Consider the following 22,922-nt stretch of genomic DNA (forward strand, 5'->3'; position numbering starts at 1 on the left):
TTGCTAGCGTGACCCCCTAATTTGCATATTGCTTGGCGCCCCCCTTGTGGCTGCCATGCATGCCCTAAGAAAGTGGGCGCTGAAAAGTCAGAGCCCGCTTGCCGCAAAATGTATTGCATCGGCCCCTTATTTACTATCTGCATCCCTGCAGCATGGAGCTCTCAGCTTCCAATCTACAAGAGCATAGGAGACAATATTTGGGGTGCTCGAGCATGCACAGAGCTAACACCTATGACTGCTGTTAATATTTTTCACTAAAAATGCACAATTATGTGCAGTTTTTATTGCCACAGTTAAATGTGCTATTTACTAAAGGGCGATAAGTCCTTTGTAAATAGCACATAGGCTAATTTTAAAATGAACATGCGTGCGCCCTATACATGTGCGTATCAGCATGTGAGCAGACATATGCTGGAATATTAAATCATGTGCGCACTTGACAAATATGATTTAAAATATATCTTCAGTACCTACCGCGTGCAAGAATGCTCCTAATTTTAAGAGATTACTTGAGCAAACCTAGCTTGTGTATCTTTCATAGGACTTTGCCGGCTTTAAGATGCTTATATAAAAGGATTTTAAAACATGCCTGCATGAGGGACATTCCCAGTTTCTCCAATTAGATCACCAGTTTGCCCAGTCAATCTTGAGGGCACCCAGATCCCTCTGGTTCTTTATCATGCTCACCCCCCAGTTCATTAAGACCCCTCAACCTGTCATGTATGCCCTAAACGCGATTTCTGCAGACTCCTCATCAGGAACAGCAGTAGTAGGTATGTGCGGCTAACCAGCTGCCATGCGCTGCGGCCTCCGTTTTAAAATATGGAGTTACTGGCGTAACTACTGGCCTCGCCCCGGAGCACCCATTCCCCACCCATGCCCTCCCCCTTTTTCACCCCCTTATTTTTTGCTCATGCACGCGCATATATACGTTCATAAATCGTGGCTTTTAAAACGCGTGCATATGGCCCTTTTTGTACAAGCAATGCTTTTAAAATCTACCCCTAATTGCACAGCCCTACCTGAATGGTGTTCATTGTCATTTTATGTTTAAAGCCCTATTTATCATCCCTGAAAAGACATGAAAATATTTATCAAAAATGAAATTAAGATCTTTTTCTTTCAAAGTGATGTTTGAGGGTTTATTCCCTTTGCTAATCCTCCTTGCATTGTAATGTAATACATTTGTTTGCTGCATGGAGAGATGGATGCAGGGAGATGGATCCATGCAAAAACAAACAAAACATATCCTAATTATGATTCTACCCATGTTTGTAAATAAATAGGCTAGTAATCTGTGAACATTAAAACCAGGCCCACTTAAAGAATACTAAAGCTTTAGGCTGGAAAAACCCTCTCCTGATAATAGTTCTTGCAGGTTTTGTTCTCATTCATAGAAAAGCCTGAAGTATAAGGGAGTTTGAGCCTTTCAGTTGACTACAACAAATAGAATATTTCTTTTTCAGGGATCAGAGCAATGACAAATGTTTTGGGAATAATAAAGCGATCAGGACGCTGAGTCCAAAGACATTATGCCCTGTATTATTTAGCAATGTATAATGTGCATCTGAGTGTTGCACTTTTGTACATGCCTTATACCAGAGTCTTTGTTTGGTATATATGGAAATTTAGTTGCAGGCAGTAAAGGACGTATTGCACTAAAAATTGGCATATTTGCACATAATAATAGCTGTCAAGGTGTTTGTGTGATTGTATACAGATGCCATACCCATTCATCCTCTGAGAAATGTCTACATATTATATAAATAAATGCCTCCAAGGCTGTTTACTGCTGTTCTAAAACTGGTGAGCAATTTTACTAAAATCAATGCTATTTTCTAGAAAGGAAGGTGCTGATACTCAGGAATCTGGGTTGGTCCCTAGGGTGGGGGAAGTAGCCCCATTCCCTGCGACTGGCTGCAGGGTTCAGTCACAGCATGGCCTTCCCATTCTCCCTCCCACCAGCAAGGCATAAAAGAAGCCGCCTCTCCCACCATCATGGCAAAGGAAAAGCACCAGTGGGGGAAAGAGGTTAAAAGGCAGTATATCAAATATATTAATTAGCAGACTAACTGAAGAGAGACAGGCACCACTGAAGTTGTTCTTTCTTTCTCCTCTCTCTCTCCCCCACTGGTAATTTTCTCAGATTTAAATTCAGGAAACTTTATCGTCATGACAAGTTTGTACACTTGTTGCCAAAGTAACACATGAAGGAGTTAAAAGAAGAAAGAAATACATAATAGCACCAGTAAAGGTAATTAAATTATAAGGCATTCAGGACAGGTGCCAGTGCCCTGCAGAGTATAGCCCTCTGCTTCCTGCTCCATCCAGCCCCTCTCCTCTCAGCTGGCAGCCTGCAAAGATCAGAAGGGGGGGACTGAGACTGGAGAAGACAGAAAAGAGCAGAGAAGTGCTCTCTGCTCCCTAATTCAGGGGCGGATTGGCCTATCGGGGCTTTGGGCATGCCCAGTGAACCAGTCAGTCCAGTCATGTGACGACACTGGTGTTGATCGCAGTGGCCCCATGTCTGCAGAGCCGCTGCGATGAACACCCAGCCCTACAGCAGCTGTTCTGGCAGAATGGGAGCATCTGCTCATTTCTATTTATTTATTTTTATTTTTAGCTTTTCCACAGCTGCAGCCGTGGCTCTATGGGCCTGCATTTTTGTTCTATTTTTTTTTTTTAAATTTATTCTTTATTAACTTTTTCATTTATTACATCATGAAAAACACTTATACCAATATGTACTCCACATGTTCAAAACAATTATTTAAACAAATAATACATTTCCAACAACTTTTTCTCAAATGGTGCACATAAAACATAATTGGGGGAGATCCTCCATATTAATACAAGAAAAAGATACATCTATAGGTTCCCTTTAAAAACATTAGGGAGCCTTACTAGATTAACTTCAAATATAAGGAGGAAAGAGACTTTAATTTTTTAAGTACCCTTTACCACATATATTTCAAACTTCTCATACCGTTTTATCTAACAAAAATGTTTCTAGATGCAATGGATCCGAAAAACCAAATTTTTTCCCTTTATAATTAATATAACAAACACACGGAAATTTCAAAAAGAAAGATGCCCCTAGAGTAACCACACGTTGTTTTAAAGCAAGAAAGGCTTTCCTTCTTGCTTGGGTAGCCCTAGCTACATCATGGAAAATTTGGATTTTGGCACCACAAAAAGATACATCTTTATAAAGAAAAAATGTTTTGAATAGTCTATCTTTGTCTTGCTCTGACTGAAAGGAAATGAAAAGAGTAGCCCTATTCTCAATTATGTCTAGAGATTCCTCCAAGAAGGTAGAAATACCTAAACTAGGAGGAGACTCTATCCCACCATCTTGAATATTTCTTTCTCTTTTCTTAATAAAATAATATATCTTTGACAATTTAGGAAATTCCTCATCTACATACATTAAAACTTCTCTGAGAAATTTTTTAAACATTTCTAATGGTGAGAGTAAGCGGGTAATTGGAAAATTTACCAATCTCAAGTTTTTTAATCTCAGAGCATTTTCCATTCGTTCTAATTCCTTATGAATAATTAGACTATCATGTATAAAGGAATTACCAGATGACTGAATCACTTGCATTTTCTCTTTCAAGTCTAACACCTCCGTTTCACAATCTGATATTCTTATCCCTTGTTCATTTATTTTCTCAGTATTTAGATTTATCACTGCAGACAATGATCTATTCATTATGGCTATATTGTTATCTAGTTTAGAAATAATTTTCCATATATCAGATAATGTAACATTCTCAGGTGTAATATCTCTGACAGTGCTACTAGAAAGAACTGGTATAGATTCACCCGATAAAACTTGAATCAATGATTTTTCAACCCCTTGGTTTTCAGTTCGGGTTACCAAACTTACTTCCAAGGGATGGATTCCTACCAGTTCTGTCGCCAGTTCAGTGGATGGGCTCTTACCAGGCTGCGGTGGTAAAACGGGTCCTTCTCCTGGACTAATGGAAGCCAAAGACATGCTCCCAATAACGTCCTCACTTGGATCAACTCTCTGCCTCACCACATGTTGATCCATTGGGCCGGTACTCACTTGAGGCACAGGAGATGAAGTCAAAGTCCTTGCTTTCCTTTTCTTCCCCATCCGAAGAAAAATTTTTTGCAAGGACACAGTTCCTGGCCAAACACCCAAACTCACCCGGACGAAGCCGGACTAAGCCGCGCGCCCGGCTTAGGCGTCGCACCGGCGGCGTCTACGCGCCGCCCCGTTGAAGATTTTATGAGTCGGGGAGAGAGAGAAGGAGGAAGGAGTGGGCTACCGGCTACCCCCCTGCTCCCCATTACCTGCCATTAAGGAGGGCTTTCTTGATTCCATCCGCTGAGTTTGCCCATCAGCTGAAAGCCCCGGGACTTTGGAACAGCTGAGGCAGAGTGCGTGAGCACGTTGGAAGGGGCGTGGCTGCCTTTATTTTGTTCTATTTACCTTCCCTGCAACATTGTTGACCATTGTGCTACTCCTACCCCTACCCCTCTTGCCTTACTAGCGCGGCAGCAGAAACTCTGCCGCATTCTTCCCTCACACAACCCTGTCTCTCTCTGCCATGGAAGCAGCCAGCATACATCCTGCTGCTGCCTCTCCATGGCTGAAGTCCTTTTGCACTGATTTCTTCTGACAGCCCCCCTTACATTGGGGGCACAGCAAAAATTAGCCCCACTCCCCTGCATCAGGCCTTTCTACCTACCTCTTCTCACAACAGAGCCAGCAGGCTGGTAGCCCTGTCTGGATTCCTCCTGACTACCATATTCAGAGGACAGGGGAGAAGAGAGAGAATGGGAATATGCGAGGAAGCATGCATTTATGTGTGTATATGAGTAAGTGTGTTCAAGGGAGCATGTGTGTGTATGTGTGTGTATGTTTCAGCAGGTGTGAGGGATCATGTGTGTGTATGTATGTGTCGGCAGTGGCAAGGGAGCATTGTGTGTGTGTGTGTGTGTGTGTGTCAGTGGGTGCAAAAGAGTGTGTGTATGTGGATATGTGTCAGTGGGTGCAAAAGAGTGTGTGTATGTGGATATGTGTCAGTGGGTGCAAGGGAGTGTGTGTATGTGGATATGTGTCAGTGGGTGCAAGGGAGTGTGTGTATGTGGATATGTGTAAGTGGGTGCAAGGTTTTGTGTGTGTGTGTGTGTGTGTGTAGGTGCAAGGGAGTGTGTGTATGTGGATATGTGTCAGTGGGTGCAAGGTTTTGTGTGTGTGTGTGTGTGTGTGTAGGTGCAAGGGAGTGTGTGTATGTGGATATGTGTCAGTGGGTGCAAGGGAGTGTGTGTATGTGGATATGTGTCAGTGGGTGCAAGGGAGTGTGTGTATGTGGATATGTGTAAGTGGGTGCAAGGTTTTGTGTGTGTGTGTGTGTGTGTGTGTAGGTGCAAGGGAGTGTGTGTATGTGGATATGTGTAAGTGGGTGCAAGGTTTTGTGTGTGTGTGTGTGTGTGTGTAGGTGCAAGGGAGTGTGTGTATGTGGATATGTGTCAGTGGGTGCAAAAGAGTGTGTGTATGTGGATATGTGTCAGTGGGTGCAAAAGAGTGTGTGTATGTGGATATGTGTCAGTGGGTGCAAGGGAGTGTGTGTATGTGGATATGTGTCAGTGGGTGCAAGGGAGTGTGTGTATGTGGATATGTGTAAGTGGGTGCAAGGTTTTGTGTGTGTGTGTGTGTAGGTGCAAGGGAGTGTGTATGTGGATATGTGTAAGTGGGTGCAAGGTTTTGTGTGTGTGTGTAGGTGCAAGGGAGTGTGTGTATGTGGATATGTGTCAGTGGGTGCAAAAGAGTGTGTGTATGTGGATATGTGTCAGTGGGTGCAAAAGAGTGTGTGTATGTGGATATGTGTCAGTGGGTGCAAGGGAGTGTGTGTATGTGGATATGTGTCAGTGGGTGCAAGGGAGTGTGTGTATGTGGATATGTGTCAGTGGGTGCAAGGGAGTGTGTGTATGTGGATATGTGTAAGTGGGTGCAAGGTTTTGTGTGTGTGTGTGTGTGTGTGTGTAGGTGCAAGGGAGTGTGTGTATGTGGATATGTGTAAGTGGGTGCAAGGTTTTGTGTGTGTGTGTGTGTGTAGGTGCAAGGGAGTGTGTGTATGTGGATATGTGTAAGTGGGTGCAAGGTTTGTGTGTGTGTGTGTGTGTAGGTGCAAGGGAGTGTGTGTTTGTGGATATGTGTCAGTGGGTGCAAGGGAGTGTGTGTATGTGGATATGTGTAAGTGGGTGCAAGGTTTTGTGTGTGTGTGTGTGTGTAGGTGCAAGGGAGTGTGTGTATGTGGATATGTGTAAGTGGGTGCAAGGTTTTGTGTGTGTGTGTAGGTGCAAGGGAGTGTGTGTATGTGGATATGTGTCAGTGGGTGCAAAAGAGTGTGTGTATGTGGATATGTGTCAGTGGGTGCAAAGGAGTGTGTGTATGTGGATATGTGTCAGTGGGTGCAAGGGAGTGTGTGTATGTGGATATGTGTCAGTGGGTGCAAGGGAGTGTGTGTATGTGGATATGTGTAAGTGGGTGCAAGGTTTTGTGTGTGTGTGTGTGTGTGTAGGTGCAAGGGAGTGTGTGTATGTGGATATGTGTAAGTGGGTGCAAGGTTTTGTGTGTGTGTGTGTGTGTGTGTAGGTGCAAGGGAGTGTGTGTATGTGGATATGTGTAAGTGGGTGCAAGGTTTTGTGTGTGTGTGTGTGTGTGTGTAGGTGCAAGGGAGTGTGTGTATGTGGATATGTGTCAGTGGGTGCAAAAGAGTGTGTGTATGTGGATATGTGTCAGTGGGTGCAAGGGAGTGTGTGTATGTGGATATGTGTCAGTGGGTGCAAGGGAGTGTGTGTATGTGGATATGTGTAAGTGGGTGCAAGGTTTTGTGTGTGTGTGTGTGTGTGTGTGTAGGTGCAAGGGAGTGTGTGTATGTGGATATGTGTCAGTGGGTGCAAAAGAGTGTGTGTATGTGGATATGTGTCAGTGGGTGCAAAAGAGTGTGTGTATGTGGATATGTGTCAGTGGGTGCAAGGGAGTGTGTGTATGTGGATATGTGTCAGTGGGTGCAAGGGAGTGTGTGTATGTGGATATGTGTAAGTGGGTGCAAGGTTTTGTGTGTGTGTGTGTGTGTGTGTAGGTGCAAGGGAGTGTGTGTGTGGATATGTGTCAGTGGGTGCAAAAGAGTGTGTGTATGTGGATATGTGTCAGTGGGTGCAAAAGAGTGTGTGTATGTGGATATGTGTCAGTGGGTGCAAGGGAGTGTGTGTATGTGGATATGTGTAAGTGGGTGCAAGGTTTTGTGTGTGTGTGTGTGTGTGTAGGTGCAAGGGAGTGTGTGTATGTGGATATGTGTAAGTGGGTGCAAGGTTTTGTGTGTGTGTGTGTGTGTGTAGGTGCAAGGGAGTGTGTGTATGTGGATATGTGTAAGTGGGTGCAAGGTTTTGTGTGGTGTGTGTGTGTGTGTAGGTGCAAGGGAGTGTGTGTATGTGGATATGTGTAAGTGGGTGCAAGGTTTTGTGTGTGTGTGTGTGTGTGTAGGTGCAAGGGAGTGTGTGTGGGTCAGCATGAATGTCAGAAGAGAAAGTCTGTGCACTCCACGCCCACAAATCCAGAACAAGCTCAGGATGACTGAAAATTTAGAAAACAAGAGTTTTAAAAATTCTTAATGTTTTTTATTATTGGGTGTTATCTGATGTGTCTGTTTTAAAATGCTATTGTTTTTTGGGAATTTTTAAAAAGTTTTAAGTAACCATTTGCTGGGGTGTTGGGGGTTCCCCTAGGGTCATAAAAGTATTTATACATTGGGGTTGCTCTTGCCATCCTTCCCCTCCTTCCCGAACTCCCCAGGTTGTACTTGTAAGTTCTTTCTGTAGAGGGAGAGGACAATATCTGTGGGCCAGGTGATGGTATGGTATGTGTGTCTTTCTGGTGTGGTGTACTCCTCAAGGACAGACAGGCAGGACTCAGACTGGGTATTCAAATCATATTTACTGATTCATTCCAAAAGGTCAATCACTGTCCCACAAACATTCAACAAATGAATCTGTACTGTTGAACTATTTACACGGGGTCTCTGCTGGGGTGCTGGTATACATCCCTCCAGCTCCTGGGAGGGAGCTGGCCACTGCCTTCTCAACTGTGCAACAACCCGGTAGAGGGGGAATCCTATGGGAAAGACCCACGCCATTAAAAGATCCTACCTGAGTCAAAAGTTCAGACTTACACCCACAGCCTGTGTGTCCCAATCCCTTTGGGATTGGGAGTCTTCCAAGGCTTGATGGTACAACCTTGAAGGACCTCTCAGGGAGAGGGGTTAAATGTTCCAGTTCAGCTCCAGCTCACTATCTCCTTCACTAGGTTGTGCAGAGGGGTGGGACGAAACCTTCACATGAACAAAAAAAAGGGGGAAATCCAAAAGTTTCTATCCAGAAGATCTCATGCTGAGTAGTGTTGCCACTGGTCTTGCTTCCTCTATGGGGTAGAGGGGGTTTCTCACAGGTCTGCAGCCCCTGCTCTCAGGATTAGAAGGGTTTGCTCCTTTCTCAAGCCACAGGGTATTCCCCAGAATAAGAAAACTTATCAAAACTGGACCAAAATCTATAAAAATCTTAACTCTCTTCCAAAGGGAGGCAGACCCTCTCATACAACGAGTGTACTGAGAAGGAATCTCCTCTAAATGCAAGAAAATACCAAGTTATGTTAGTGAGCTCAGCTCAGTAGGGAGAAAACAAAAGCAGCTCCTTACTCCTCCACTTCTAACTCAAAATGGCCACATTCCATACTTCTCTAACTCCACCTTATGCCACTGGGATAGCCAATCCAGTCAGCTCAGTGGACTGAAAGAGAATGGAAAATCCCATAATGTTACTAGTCCAGATGGTAAGGGACCCAGAGCCTTCTAGTGACTAACCAAAGGGTTGGTCACATTTAAATGAATTTAATTATTGGATGTTTAGCTGTTTTGTAATATTTATCCTTTTTTTTTTAGTATAGCTTTACTATTGCTGATTTATTTCTTGATTTATTGTTTGATATTTTATGAGGAATGGTAATGTTTCTCTTTTTGCATTGTTGCACTGTATACAGGATCTAGCTTGTTGCGGTTTCCAATTCATTTATATCTGCACATTTCTATTTATACCTTATGGGCTCTTTATTCTGTATTTGGTGAGAGTTGATTTATGTACTGCATGTGAGACAGAGGTGAGGTATTCTGCTAGCATGTAGTTTCTATGTAGGGATCTATAGCAGCTTGGCTTGATTTGGTTTCTAAATTGGTGTTTTAGGGCCTGGTGTAATATTTGGAGTATTGCCTTTTCATAGGTAAGAGAGTCACTGTTTGAATGTTGGCTGTTATTGCTGTTTTGATATTGGAGTTTTACTGTTTTTTAATTGTAATTCAATTTACACAAGGCCAGACCCATACCCAACATGTGTTACAATAGGGATCCAAGTACCTCTATATTTTTTATTTTGCAGGATTTTGGGGTTGGCACCACAGCAGTGCTTATAAATGTAATGCATATGCTGTAAGTAATACTTTTACCTTAGAAGACTGTACTTTGAATGGACTTTTTAGTGTAGAAACTGTTATACATGCATAAATGTTAATTATGCGAGGGAAGGAGGAGCTGGGGGTACAAGGCTATAAGGTTTACCTATGATGCCTAATACCTTTGCACCAGTCCTGGCTGCACTGATCCATGTGGGAAAGCAGGATTCTGGAGCTGTGCTACTCTGGATCCTGTGGCTCTCCCCAGTTTCATCCAGGGCTTCATTTTTCTTGGTAAGCTCTGGAGGAACATCATAAGAACATAAGAACATGCCATACTGGGTCAGACCAAGGGTCCATCAAGCCTAGCATCCTGTTTCCACCAGTGGCCAATCCAGGCCATAAGAACCTGGCAAGTACCCAAAAACTAAGTCTATTCCATGTTACCATTGCTAGTAATAGCATTGGTTATTATCTAAGTCAACTTGATTAATAGCAGGTAATGGACTTCTCCTCCAAGAACTTATCCAATCCTTTTTTAAACACAGCTATACTAACTGCACTAAGCACATCCTCTAGCAACAAATTCCAGAGTTTAATTGTGCGTTGAGTAAAAAAGAACTTTCTCAGATTAGTTTTAAAAGTGCCACATGCTAACTTCATGGAGTGCCCCCTAGTCTTTCTATTATCCTAAAGAGTAAATAACCAATTCACATTTACCCATTCTAGACCTCTCATGATTTTAAACACCTCTATCATATCCCCCCTCAGCCGTCTCTTCTCCAAGCTGAAAAGTCCTAACCTCTTTAGTCTTTCCTCATAGGGGAGCTGTTCCATAGATTACCCTGGTCTCCCATAGATTACCCTGGTCTCCCTTCCCCTCCCCTCCTTTAGAGGAGGTAGGCAGTGCAGAGCCTGATGAACCATAAAAGTAGCAAACTCTGTAGCACTCAGCTAATGAGGATGCACTGAAATAGTGGTGGTGTTATGGAGAAGTGGACACAAGGAAGCTGTAGACACAAAAAGGGATGGGGCAAACCAGGAGGAAGTGTCTGTGAAGGGTTGGGGAAGCTTCTGTAGGCTGGCATTTCCTCCTGGCTGGCTGTGGAACCAGTGAGTCTCCTGGAGTAGGAGGGGTGGGGGGTGAGAATGGGAAAGGGAGTGGGAGTGGGAGAGGGCTGCTGTAGGCTGGGGAGGGCTGGCATCAAGCAAAAACCTTTTAGATAATGATGTGGCAGTACTGGCATGGGGGCACTCATTGTGTAAGCATATGAGCAGTAGCACAATGATGGAATGTATGTGTCAGACAGAGAGAGTGTGTGTCTTTCTCCCTGACACACCCATACACACACTTTCTCTATGATACACTGAGAGTGAGTGTGTGTGTGTGTGAGTGTCTTTGTGAAAGGGACACCCACACACACCCTCTCTTGGACACAAAGTGGGTATCAGAAAGAGTGTGCGGGTTGTTTGCGAGACTATGTGCATGTCTGGCCCTCGCTGTCGGTGTGGTTGTCACATTTTTTGGCAACTAGTTCAATAGCTGATTGGTTGGCAAGATATTTTAATACCAGACCAGGAATCCAAGATATAATTATAAGAGATGTAACCAGATTTAGGGGGCTGATGGCAACCAGTTGCATGGATGGAAGAGGGCATGCAGCTCTGTTTGTCCACCCCTGGTCTAGGGTGTGTTCTATTACTTATTATTTAGGAAAAATGTGAAATTTATGTTGGGGAGTTTTTGGCTCAGTTCTGCCAAACTCCAGGTCACATGGTGTACTTATGAAGGATAGTTCGGCATGCTTTTGGGAACTGCTGAAACACATGCTGCAGGGAAAGCGCACAAGGGAGTCACAAATATCCTGTCGGCTGGTTTTGAAAAACATCCCCCAGGCTATTTTCCTGCAATCCACCCCTGATACAGTCTCTCCCCTCCTGACTTATGCAGCTGGGAAAAAAGGGTACTAAGTACCCTCAAGCATTGGCAGGGAAAGAACTTCCCAAAATATAATGAAATACTTTTTAACACAGAAAGAGATATAATTAAAATCTAGTTAGAAAAATGCACCGATTAGAGCAAAAGAGGTGAATGTATTTCATTCTCAGCCATTAAACTAAGCACTTAAAAGAAGGTCCAAACTGGGAAAAATGCCTCAGATATTTGTTGAAAGTATAGTTAAGTTCGGAAAAGAAAGGATCTAGGAAAAAATGAAAACCACATGTGTTACAATTATGGATTTTACATTTGTACACTGGAAGAACTGCTGAAAAATCTGTATTCACTTCAATCAAATTTATTCTGTGGCCTACAGAAAAAATATCAGAAATCTTTTACTGCATCAAATCTTAACATTCCATTGACCTTTTATTATCTCCTAAGACAGAATCATGTGTATAAAGACAGTCAACTAATCTAGTAGCTGCAGACATTAAAGCTTTAATACTGTAATATGCATGGCAGTAAAGTCCTCATCAAAAATTAAGAAAATATAAAAAATCCTCATCAACTATGTTACTTACAATGGTCACTTTAGCTGATTAGAAACATCTCACATTTAAAAAGTGACAAACATACTTTTCATTTTGTTTAATGATTGCTAAAAAGGGAAGGGCTTTCAAAATGTTTTGAAAAACTGGCTGAAAGCAAGAAATATCAAATTTTCATACTTCTTTTATATCTTTCATTCAAATTATCATACATGAGTAACTTTTCTAGCGGCTGTATATTAGTGAACATGTATTGCTTGGCAGAAAATTCTATGTTGTCTTGCTTGGAATGTTTAAGACATTAATAATGGGCTATTTTTATTGGGAAAATCTTTTCCGTGTGTTAAACAAACAATTCATGCAGAATGCTTACATTCATACATTCTTCAACCAATGCAATTTCAATAACATTTCACTTGAATGAGAGACATGCACAAAGGAATTAATATCTGCAAAATGTTGTGGTTCATGACTATGCATTTGCTTTATCATAGTGAATTGCTCTGAGGCCACAGAATATATTTGGCAGATGTAAAATAAAAATATTTCAATCGTTTTTCCAATGTACAAATAGGAATGGCAACTTTTAAACAGCTGCATGGCGCACATGTATGTGCATATGCCAGCTCATGCCAAAGGACGCGGCCATTTTATAACATATGTGCGTATGTGCGCGCATAGTATAAAATAGGCTGAACGCACATACATGTGCATGTAATTTTAATTGGGTGCACAAATCCTGTTTCCACCATGTAAGTGAGGGGATTTTTAAAAGGGATGCACATCCATGCCATTGCCAGTATCACCAGTTCGATCCCAGTTCGCCCAGGCAAGGTATAGAATTTCCCAACCCCTCCTAATTTAATAGTCTCTCTTTCCCCCTGTTAGCCCCGACCCTTAAAACTCTGCTGACTAGCCTAGATTTTTAAATGTTATTACTTACACGCCATCCATAGCAGTAGTATAGTTTTGCGGCAGGGGACTCCAGCGTGCCCTCGTGCATGCAAATACTTACGCGCACATTTCACGTTAAAGTCCCAGAACGCCCATGTCCAACTCTTGCCCCGACCAGAGCATGCCCATGCCCTGCCCTTTTTTGGGCTTTCTCACTTGTGCACGAATCAGGAGATACGCATGTGCATGGGCACCTTTTAAAATCTATGCGGCGCACACTGACTGGACATAGTCACGTATCTCCCAGCACTGGCATGCACCGGGCTTTTAAAATCCATCTAATAACATCCATATACTAACACATGTGGTTTTCACTTGTTTCTAGTCCCTTTCTTTTCAGAACTTACTTATACAGTAAACAAATATCACAGGCTTTTTTCCCAATCTAAATCTTTTAAGTGCTTAGTTAAATGGATGAGGATCAAATATATTCACCTTTTTTTGCTTTAATTGGAACATTTTTCTCACTAGTCCATTCCTTTTTGAAGCCTCTAAAGGCAAATAATTGTTTGTTTGCATACTCTGCAGGTGAATTTCTTGCATTTCATAATCACGGTAACAAAAATGTTGAATATAGTACTCTTGTTTCTAGATATCTATAGTGAAGTTTGGCCTATATTCCATGTCACAATCAGGAATGCAATTTGAAAAGTGGAAAAGCATTCCTTTGATGTTAATTAATTGTTTGTTTAATTCATCAATCTCAGTACATGTATTTTGCAAATTCCTTTTTTGTTGTAGTAAATGTGGTTAAGTAAATTACATTTTAACTTCATCTAAGTGCTTTACATTCAAACATTGTTTAAACATTAGGGATGTGCAGCAGGGATGGATACGTTCGTTTCGGTATTCGTATTTGTCGGGACCCAAATCCGTTACATCCGTTTTCGGGGGACCCCGATTCATCCATTAGTTACATATGCTATTCGTTTCTCATTAAAGTTAAAAAAAAAAAAAAAAAAAAACCCATCCCAACCCTTTAAATTTAATTAACTACAATCCCCCACCCTCCTGACCCCCCCCCCCCCCAAGACTTGCCAAAAGTCCCTGGAAGGCCGGTGCCATTTTGTGGTCCTACCATGTGACAGGGGCCGACCAATGGCACCGGTAGCCCTGTGACATAGTAAGGGCAAAGGCTATTGGCACCATTTTGAATACTGGCAGCCAATGGCCCAAGTGCAAGAGATCGCTCCAGAACCCGCTGGACCACCAGGGACTTTTGGCAAATCTTGGGGGGGGTCAGGAGAGTTGGGGTTTTATTCGTTAGTGATACGTTGCATTCGTGGGGATTCGCCATATGTTTCAGAATCCCACAAATGCAACGAATAGGGACCTATACATTGCGGATTGCGCATTCATTCAAAACGAATGCACATCCCTATTAATCATTAAGTTTGTTTACAAAAGTTTGGCATGATCAGGAACTACAACTGTACACACTACTTTTTTCAAACTGGTATATGACTTCAAGGATTCAGCATTATGTGTATTTAATTCGATTATTAAAATGTATGTAATCTGTGATTTAAATTTGACTTCATCTTTATGTTACATTAACCTCAACCCAGGAAGGCAGGACTCATTGGTAAGGCAGAGAGGTGTGAGGCTGTGAAAATTGTAATTTGCCATTGCAGAGGTTTGTTTGTGTGCATGTGTATATGTGTGTATGGTTGGGCAGAAGTGCAGACCTCATGTATACAGGTATGATCCTTTTCCATGTATGATGTACAGTTTTCATGGGTCCCAGTTGATGAATAATACTGTTCAATATCTTGGTTATAATGCACAGTCAATGTTGTAATCATTGCACACAAGTTACTTAGACTTGCATATTAGCATAAAAAATAGTTCACAATCAATCCAATCAAACTTCATGAGAAACATACAACTAGTCATCTCCTCCCCCACCACAAACCCCTCATTCACCTGCTTCCTCCCAAAGAAATGCTCACTTATGCCCTAGACTGAGGCCTCACCTAGAAATAATCCAAAGTCTGACACAGGGGCTGTGGACTATGCCCAAACACGATGCTGGGCTTTCAGCCTAGGCCCGGACCTGGGAAATTTCTCAGTGCCCTCTTACATTGAGTCAGGGATCCAATGTTTTGACCAAGCCCAGATTGGGTCCTGATGCCTGGGCGCTCAGTCTAGACTAAAGCCCGGTCCCAGGCTAGGACCCAGAATGGAGGCCGGGTCCCAAAACCTGGGCCTCAGGCCTTGTGTAGGGCCTAGGCTGAGGTCATAGCGACCTATCGTGGTATAGACCTATGTAACCTCAAGGCTTTGGCCTAAGCCTAGGTCTCATCAATGTATCCCCTCCCCCAGATTGATTAAGTGGGGGCCAAGGAGGACTCTGTCACCAGTAGTTTTTCGAGTGGGAATAATGAGTGGTAGGGCTGGGAGGTCTTGGGAGATCTTGTTTCTTTTTTTTTTCTTTTTTTTTAATGTTTATTTGGGGGGGGGGGGTAACTAAACTAATGAAATTAACAAATGAAGCTAAATTCTTAGGAAAAATATCCCCTCCAAAAATGAAATGAAAAACAAAACATTTTTACCCCTGTACACCCCTAGTGTCAATAAGGTATCTTTAAATGATGGTGTGAAAGGATGTGTTTGGGGAGAGAAAGAAGTATGGAAGTGGACAATAGAAGGACAAGATGACATAAAATGCAATTTTAGAAAAATGTCCTTTTTTGGGATATGACTAAGTTTAGGATACCATGCATTCAGTAATGTTTTTTTTTTAATTCTTATTTCCTCCCCTTTTTTGAAGAGAATGTCATAGAGAATATAATTCACATTCACTCTGGGATAAAATGGTAGAAATAAGAAGAATATATAATCATTATCAACCTTACACTACCATCTTTTCTTTTTTCTTTATATAAGCTGATACTGGATTAAATGTCTCAGAGGCTTCTATTCACCCAATCTAATCCTAACACACTTCAAACTTCATGTCCAGTCCAACCCAAGGAAGATATGACTCCCCTCCCCAGCCTGAGCCCGGAACTCTCTTCCCCTCCTGCCCAACCTGACCCCAGTACGTTCCAAAAGTTACCCACACAAAACCTTTGAATATTGATTTCTAAATATTTTTGCATCACTCATTAGGTAGCATTTTAATGTGCATATTACATTTGTTTGCACATTTACCTAGATAATTTTAACTGGGTAATGCTAAATTTTGGTGCTTGCTGGCTAAAATGTAACCATGCTTCAGAATGCTGCTATCAACACCTCTCACAGTGGTGGTAAGAAAGTGGTGTGGAAGTGGGTATAGAGGCAATACAAGCTTACCGAAGGAAGGGCAGGGCCAGGGCGCCAGCCAAAGTAGGTGGGGTAGAGAAAGCTTCAGGATCTCATTAGAGTCCCTTTGGAACTGTTGACCACTTCTTCTGATGACATTAAGAGGCAACAGGTTTTCCCACAAGGGCATTCAAGGGGCAGTAGTAGTGTTGCAAGCAGAGTCCTTGTGAATTTATGGTTTGTTTCTTCTCTGTATTAAATTGGCACACAAGAGAGCAAACAAAGGGATGCACAAGGGGGGTAAGGCCTTTTGCCTCATCCTTTGTTGTTTGGCCCACCAGCAGAGTTTCTGCCTCCATTGTGCTTCTTCAAGCTGTCAGTCCTGGCAGTTCTGGAAGACACTGGACTGGAGGGGCAGGTCAGAGAAGGTGCTCCCAGATGCCAGAGAGGAGGAAAAGCAATGCAGGCAAGGGAGAGGGAGCCTGGACAGAGATCAGCTCTCACGCACCCTGATCTTGCAGACCAGATCCAGCCAAACCTCTTTTCCCCCTGCTGGCAAGTTGACAAGAATATCTGTAGCTCTATAAAATACAATCATCATCCCCATTCCCTGTATTCATACATGTGTGAGGCATGAGTGGAGATATTCTTCTGTGCATACTGAACCACACTTGTGACATATGATTTGAAGTTCACATAATCACTCAAATCTAGCATTTATTAATCTTATCCCCTCCCCTTTATTTCACTGGGGATGGAGGTGATTTCATAAAGCGCACCTTGAACACATATGGTTATTAGTTATCTCTTTCTAAATTGTATCTCCTCTTTTCAAGAACATGCTAACTGTTCTCTTTCAAAAATGTAGCCAATGTCACATGAGGAAGATGAGTTAATAACTTATGAACTTGTACTGTTAGTATAGTAAACATACATTCAATGCTTTTTATTTAATTATAATTATTGATATAGTTGTAAGCTACCCTTTTGTCTTTTGGGAGGAGGGTGATATAAATTGAAATGTAATGATAAAGAGAAGAAGAACATGATTTTATAAAGTCCAAAATCTGAGAATTGCCTTAATTTTATCTCCAGCTTTTGTAGATGTGCATATCTTAATAATTAATGTAGCATTCCCTGTAGCAGAAATTGTATGCAATTGTTGGAAATCATTGTATGACCCTGTTCTATAAAGGTTTTTGTCTTTGCTATACAATTTGATAAAGCTCTTATGATGCAATCTGTTTGCACACTGGAATAGTATAAAAAATTAATGACCATGTATGTAAACACTAACTTATGTAATTCTGCTTAAAATGTGTTTTCAAGTAAATTATGTATTTCCTAGGGGGAAATAAATACAATTTGCTTGATAAAATTACTCATTATACACACTGAAAATGATCTCTCCAAGTATGCTTTGAATTCATATTTGAAAAAGAGTTGTTCAGTAAAGTAAAAGCAGCTCTTTGACATGTATAATATGGTTTTGATACAACATTTCCATATCAATATTGAAAAAAGAAAAAATCACTTCTAACTAGATCTTACAGTTTCTTATACAATATACATATTTTTATGATTTGCTAAATATAAGAATTTCTCCAAATATTTCTCTAAAGCCTTAGATGGTAACTTTCAGACTGGTGCGCCTGCACCCAAGGACGAGGTCATTATAGAACATACATGCACATATACACGCATGTTAAAAAATAGCCTGGCTGTGCACACATGTGGCCAAATTTTAACTGGGCACACACATGTGGGTGCAAATCCTGCTTCTACCATACAAATCAGGGGATTTTAAAAGGAGCATCCGCTGACACTATTCCCAGTTTTACCAGTTAGTCCCCAGTTCACCCAGTTAAGAGAGAGGTCCTCCAAACCCCACTAGTTTAATAGCCTTCACTACCCCCAATTAGACTCAACCCTTAAAACCCCACAGATCTGCCTTGTTTTCTTTAATTTTTAATGTAGATGTCATCCATAGCAGGAGTAAAGTTATGCGACAGGGGATCTCGACTGGGTCACATAAGGATTTATGTGCACATCTCAGATTCATGCCAATGTCATGCCCACAGCCCGCCCCTTTTTGATAATTTTGAGATGTGTACGCTACGGGAGATACGTGCATATCTTGACAGCTTTTAAAATCCACTCAGTGCGCACGAGCCCAACTTATTCACACATCCCCTAATTAATGTGCATGTCAGCCTTTTAAAATTGACCTCTTAGATTCACATAAAACTGCAGTCAGCATGCAACACAGTGGTTCGATGCAGCATAATGCTCAAAGGTATCATTAGTATTGCCTAGAAAGGAATACAGTGCCAGATGTCACCAACAGAGGCAATTAAAACAAACAGCAAATCAAAGGAGCCACATAGAAGACAGGATGATCATATAGCTCCATGTCAAGAGAGACAGACTGAACCAGTTATGGCTTTACATGGAGATATAGTCCTGTGTACATCTGGGCCATTTCATCTTCTGACAGTTGTAACGTGATGCGTGGGATGAGCTCACGTGCTGCAGACAGTGAAATGAAACCTAGTGAGTCCAATTTCTGCCTCACCTCATGCAGGATAAAATAGGGGGCTGAAAATTGCTCTTTTCCAAGGTGGGTATCATTATCTGCACTGCTAAAGAGAGCAGGTACATTTACCTGTGCTGCAGAGGGACAGGTCCAGGTACAGAAGAAGGGCAGGGATTTGTTTTTGAAATTTCTAAGCATGTTTCACAGCACCAAGTTTGTACCAGCTGCAAAAAGCAGATGTGAAGTTTGTATGTATTAAAGAACCAATGGAGCTGGCAGGCGAACAGTTTTCAAAGGAAAACTCTTCAGGCAGTTTCCCTTTCAAAATTTGCTTAAAAACTTTATGCCAGTGGGACTACAAGCCCTGAATACATTTTAAAAATCGACCGCTGAATAAATTAAATTGCACCCCATCATTTTTGATGGGCATGAAGACTAGTCCCTGCCTCTAGGATTCACTCCCCCCAAAATCTACTTTTTTTTCAATATTATTATGGTTCTTATATGATGTCATATTGAGGAACTTATTGTATTCATTCCATCTGTAGTGTGGTGGACTGCCCACACTACAGACATGGACAGACTCCCTAAGAAGACCAAGGCCTTGATTACCTGAGTCAGGCTATGAAAGGAAAGATATGCCTTCAGACCACCCTGTTTGACTTCTTTTCTCCCCTACATTGGGGTGATAAAGGGTTTCTGGGAAGGGTTTAGGTATTTATGTTAGATTCCCATGTTATAATCATATAATAAAGCTGCAGCAATTATTTATTTTACTCAGTTGTGTTTTGGTGTTTGTTGACTCAGTATTGTATGTTCCTATTAAAGATGGATGCCGAGAGTATTTATTTATTTATTTATTTGAAAGTTTTTATTGTCTGCTTATATAGAACAAACAGTGCTAGCACCCAACACTTATCCACTGAGCAGGAGGGAGGATCTTCACCATGGCCACGTGGCCTTTCAGTCCCCAGCCATGTGTTTGGGCATGACACTTCCAGGTTTGCCTTCTCAGCAGGTTGCATTACTCCCATTGACCCGCACTCATGCCCCATAGCCAGCCTAATGTAGATGGTCTGTGCTGCTACTTGCTGGCTGCAGAAGATGAGCAGGCAGGTCAGGGGAGGGGCGGTGGACAGAAATATAAGGAGGGGTCGTATAATGTCTCATTCCTCTTGCTTCCTGCTTTCCACAGCACTGCAATTCCCACCCACTCTCCCTTGGCTTGGGGAGGGGATACTGTCCTGGCAGTGGGGGTAGAGCTATAGCATGGAACGGAAGATACACATATTGCTACTCTTTACATGTATTGATACTGTTTGTTACTTATTTGTGTTTTTTTACTTCTGCTAACTGTTGCAGTTGGCAAGAATATGAACCCAAGGAGTTAGATGGGTGGGAGAAGGGGGCGCTGAGCAACTCAGAAGATTCTAGTCACTGTCAGTGTCACTAATTGAGGATTTCTCAGGCATAACTAGGGGCATGGCTACTGCCACAGCTAAGTTTGCAGCAGTGCAGTTGTAGTTTGTGACTATTGGCTGGCAGTCTTGATTTGAGTATGGTGAGCTGCCCAGTGATGCTCAAATATAGATAGACTCCCTAGGAGGACTGAGACTTTGTTTATCCATAGTAGGCTGTGGGATCCATTAGAGCACATGCCCTCAGACTGCCCTACCTGACTCCTTCCCTACCACACATTAAGGAGATGGGGAACGCGGGAGATAAGGGTATTTAGGAAGGGCTCCTGGAGCTTGGTTAAAATCCATCCTTAGGACATTTTGTGAAGTTGCAGCCTTTATTTATTTCACTTGATAAAATGTATCTTTGGCATTTATTGATTTGGTATTGAGTGTTATTATTTCTTGTTGAGGGGTTGAGAGAAGATCAGGTTGGTTAAAGCTGCCGTTGTTACAAGCTGTATATAATGTCTCTTTCTGCCCAAAATACTATTCAATGAGACTGATTAGATTATTAAGAAACGTCTAAGAAACCAGTGCCTAGCAAGATGTAGAGCTGATTTACATATTTAAACTACTGCTCTTAAACCTTTTTCTAAAATATGTTTGTCTGCCAACACCTTTCTTTCTGATTACTTATTTTAAAAAAGTGAAGATCCTTTTATTTATTTGCCCAAAATAAGTAAAGGTTCACACTGATGAATATGAAAGTTTCATATACTGTACAATAGTATATTTCATAAATTTTGTTACTCAGTTGAAAAACAATTAAAATTTAGTATACTTATATGATATTTTTAGTATAAATTCAAGATTTTTTGCAGGTGGGACCAATATAAGAATGAACCAAAGATGAAGATGCACTGTATATGCAAACTTTTGAAATGATATAGGCTCCTTCTTTAGACTTCTTCACTATCCTGAGTCTCCTTTGCTCAATTCTAATTTTTTTGTTAAGTTTCTTTTTAATTCCTATTTAAATAAGGTCAAGTATTTACCAGCTGTTCTACCACACTTCACTTTTATAAAGAGTTTTGTTGACTCATTATTTGTGCTTTAAGTTTAAAATCTACCAGATGCTTAAGTAATGAAGCATAAGCCTCTTGTGAATGATGATAACCTTTGTTATAAATCCTTGAACTTTGTAATCTTTTTGCTTTCAAATCCTGCTAATTTCATTTGAGACGTCTTATGCTAGGTGTGCATTTCTTGTTAATAGCATATTCTTTGAATGCTATGGGTTTTCATATGTCAAGTGTCACAGGATAAATAATCCTTTTCCTGCCTTTGTATGTTTCAGCCTTTTTCAGATTTTAAAATTTTTTATTCCATGTTGTTACTACTCACAAAATTAAACTAGACTAGCTAGCAGTTAGTATGATGAATGCCCTATAAATAAGACAGAGCTTGATGACATCACAGTGCATCTACTACATTCTCAAATTGTCCTATAAGAAAAAGCAAATGTAGAGTCAAATTTTGCATGGGCTTGCAAAAGCAAATTTATTAGGAAAGTTAAAAAGACATTTAAATGAATGATGCTAAAAAAGTTAGCATGCTCAAGTAAATTGTAATGGTAATGCACACACTTTTCTCATGCATGAAAACCTGAAAATGCATTGGCTAAATAATGTAAGCATGTTATTTAGTGAGAGCATATTACATATCATAAGCAAGTTTAAATGAATTTTAAAAGCCTGGCATATACCAAAATTGGGAGATGTGCATATGAGTCAGGCTTGCGTGCGCCCACTACATTTCAGAAGCTGCCCAGATGTGAATGTATCTCCCTCTGCATGCACATCTCACTTGATTTTAAAAAAGGTGCATGGTGTGGGTGCTGCGTGGGTGTTTTGGGATGTGGCCTAGAGATTTGCAATGCCATGTAACTTTACTTCTGCTATGGAGGAGGTGTAACTTATAAAATAAAATAAATTATCTATTTCTGCTGGGTTTAAAGGGTCTGGGGCAACTTGGGGGAGTACAGGTTATCAAACCAGGGGGGTTTGGAGGACCTAGCTGTTAACTGTGTAAATTGGTAGATGAACTGGTGAAATTGGCAATGGTGTGGATGAATGCCCATTATAAAATATCCTGACTTGAGCGGGTGAATCAGGATTTGCACATCTAGGTTCGCGCCCATTTAAAATTGGGCGTACATGTGTGCATGGCCAGGCTATTTTGGAGCATGCAAGCATATGTGTGCACAAATTATAAAATGGCCATTTTCTGGGTTTATACCAATGCACATGCACCAAAGTGAACCCGCGTGCTGGTTTGAAAGATACCATTTTAGGCCTGGATTCATCATTCATCGCAGATGAATCCTGCGAAAATAGAGGGCGGGGGGAGAAGGGGGAGCGGGCCTGCGAAAGCCCGCAGCCTTCTCACCAAAGTGGTACGATTTCGGTGGCTGCGGTGCGCCTGCTGCCGGTTTTCGCACCATATAGCAGTACGTGAATGGTGGTGCTATTCGGTGTGCTACTGCCGACGATAATGTTAGTAACATTATCACCGGCAGTGAAGACACCACAAACTCCGCCCCCTCCCTGCCATGACGCTGTCCCTCCCCACCATGACTCCGCCCCAATCTAATTTACATGTTATCGCATGCGAAAAGGGCCTTTTCACGTGCGATAGAGGCTTATCACATGCGATATGGCCGTATCGCTTGCGATAAGCCTTTGATAATTGACCCCCTTAGATTGTAAATCATGAGAGTTCAAACTTCTTCATTCTAACTTTAATAATCAGAGG

This window comes from Rhinatrema bivittatum, chromosome 7 (genome assembly GCF_901001135.1).
Source record: "Rhinatrema bivittatum chromosome 7, aRhiBiv1.1, whole genome shotgun sequence".
In the NCBI taxonomy this organism is placed as follows: domain Eukaryota; kingdom Metazoa; phylum Chordata; class Amphibia; order Gymnophiona; family Rhinatrematidae; genus Rhinatrema; species Rhinatrema bivittatum.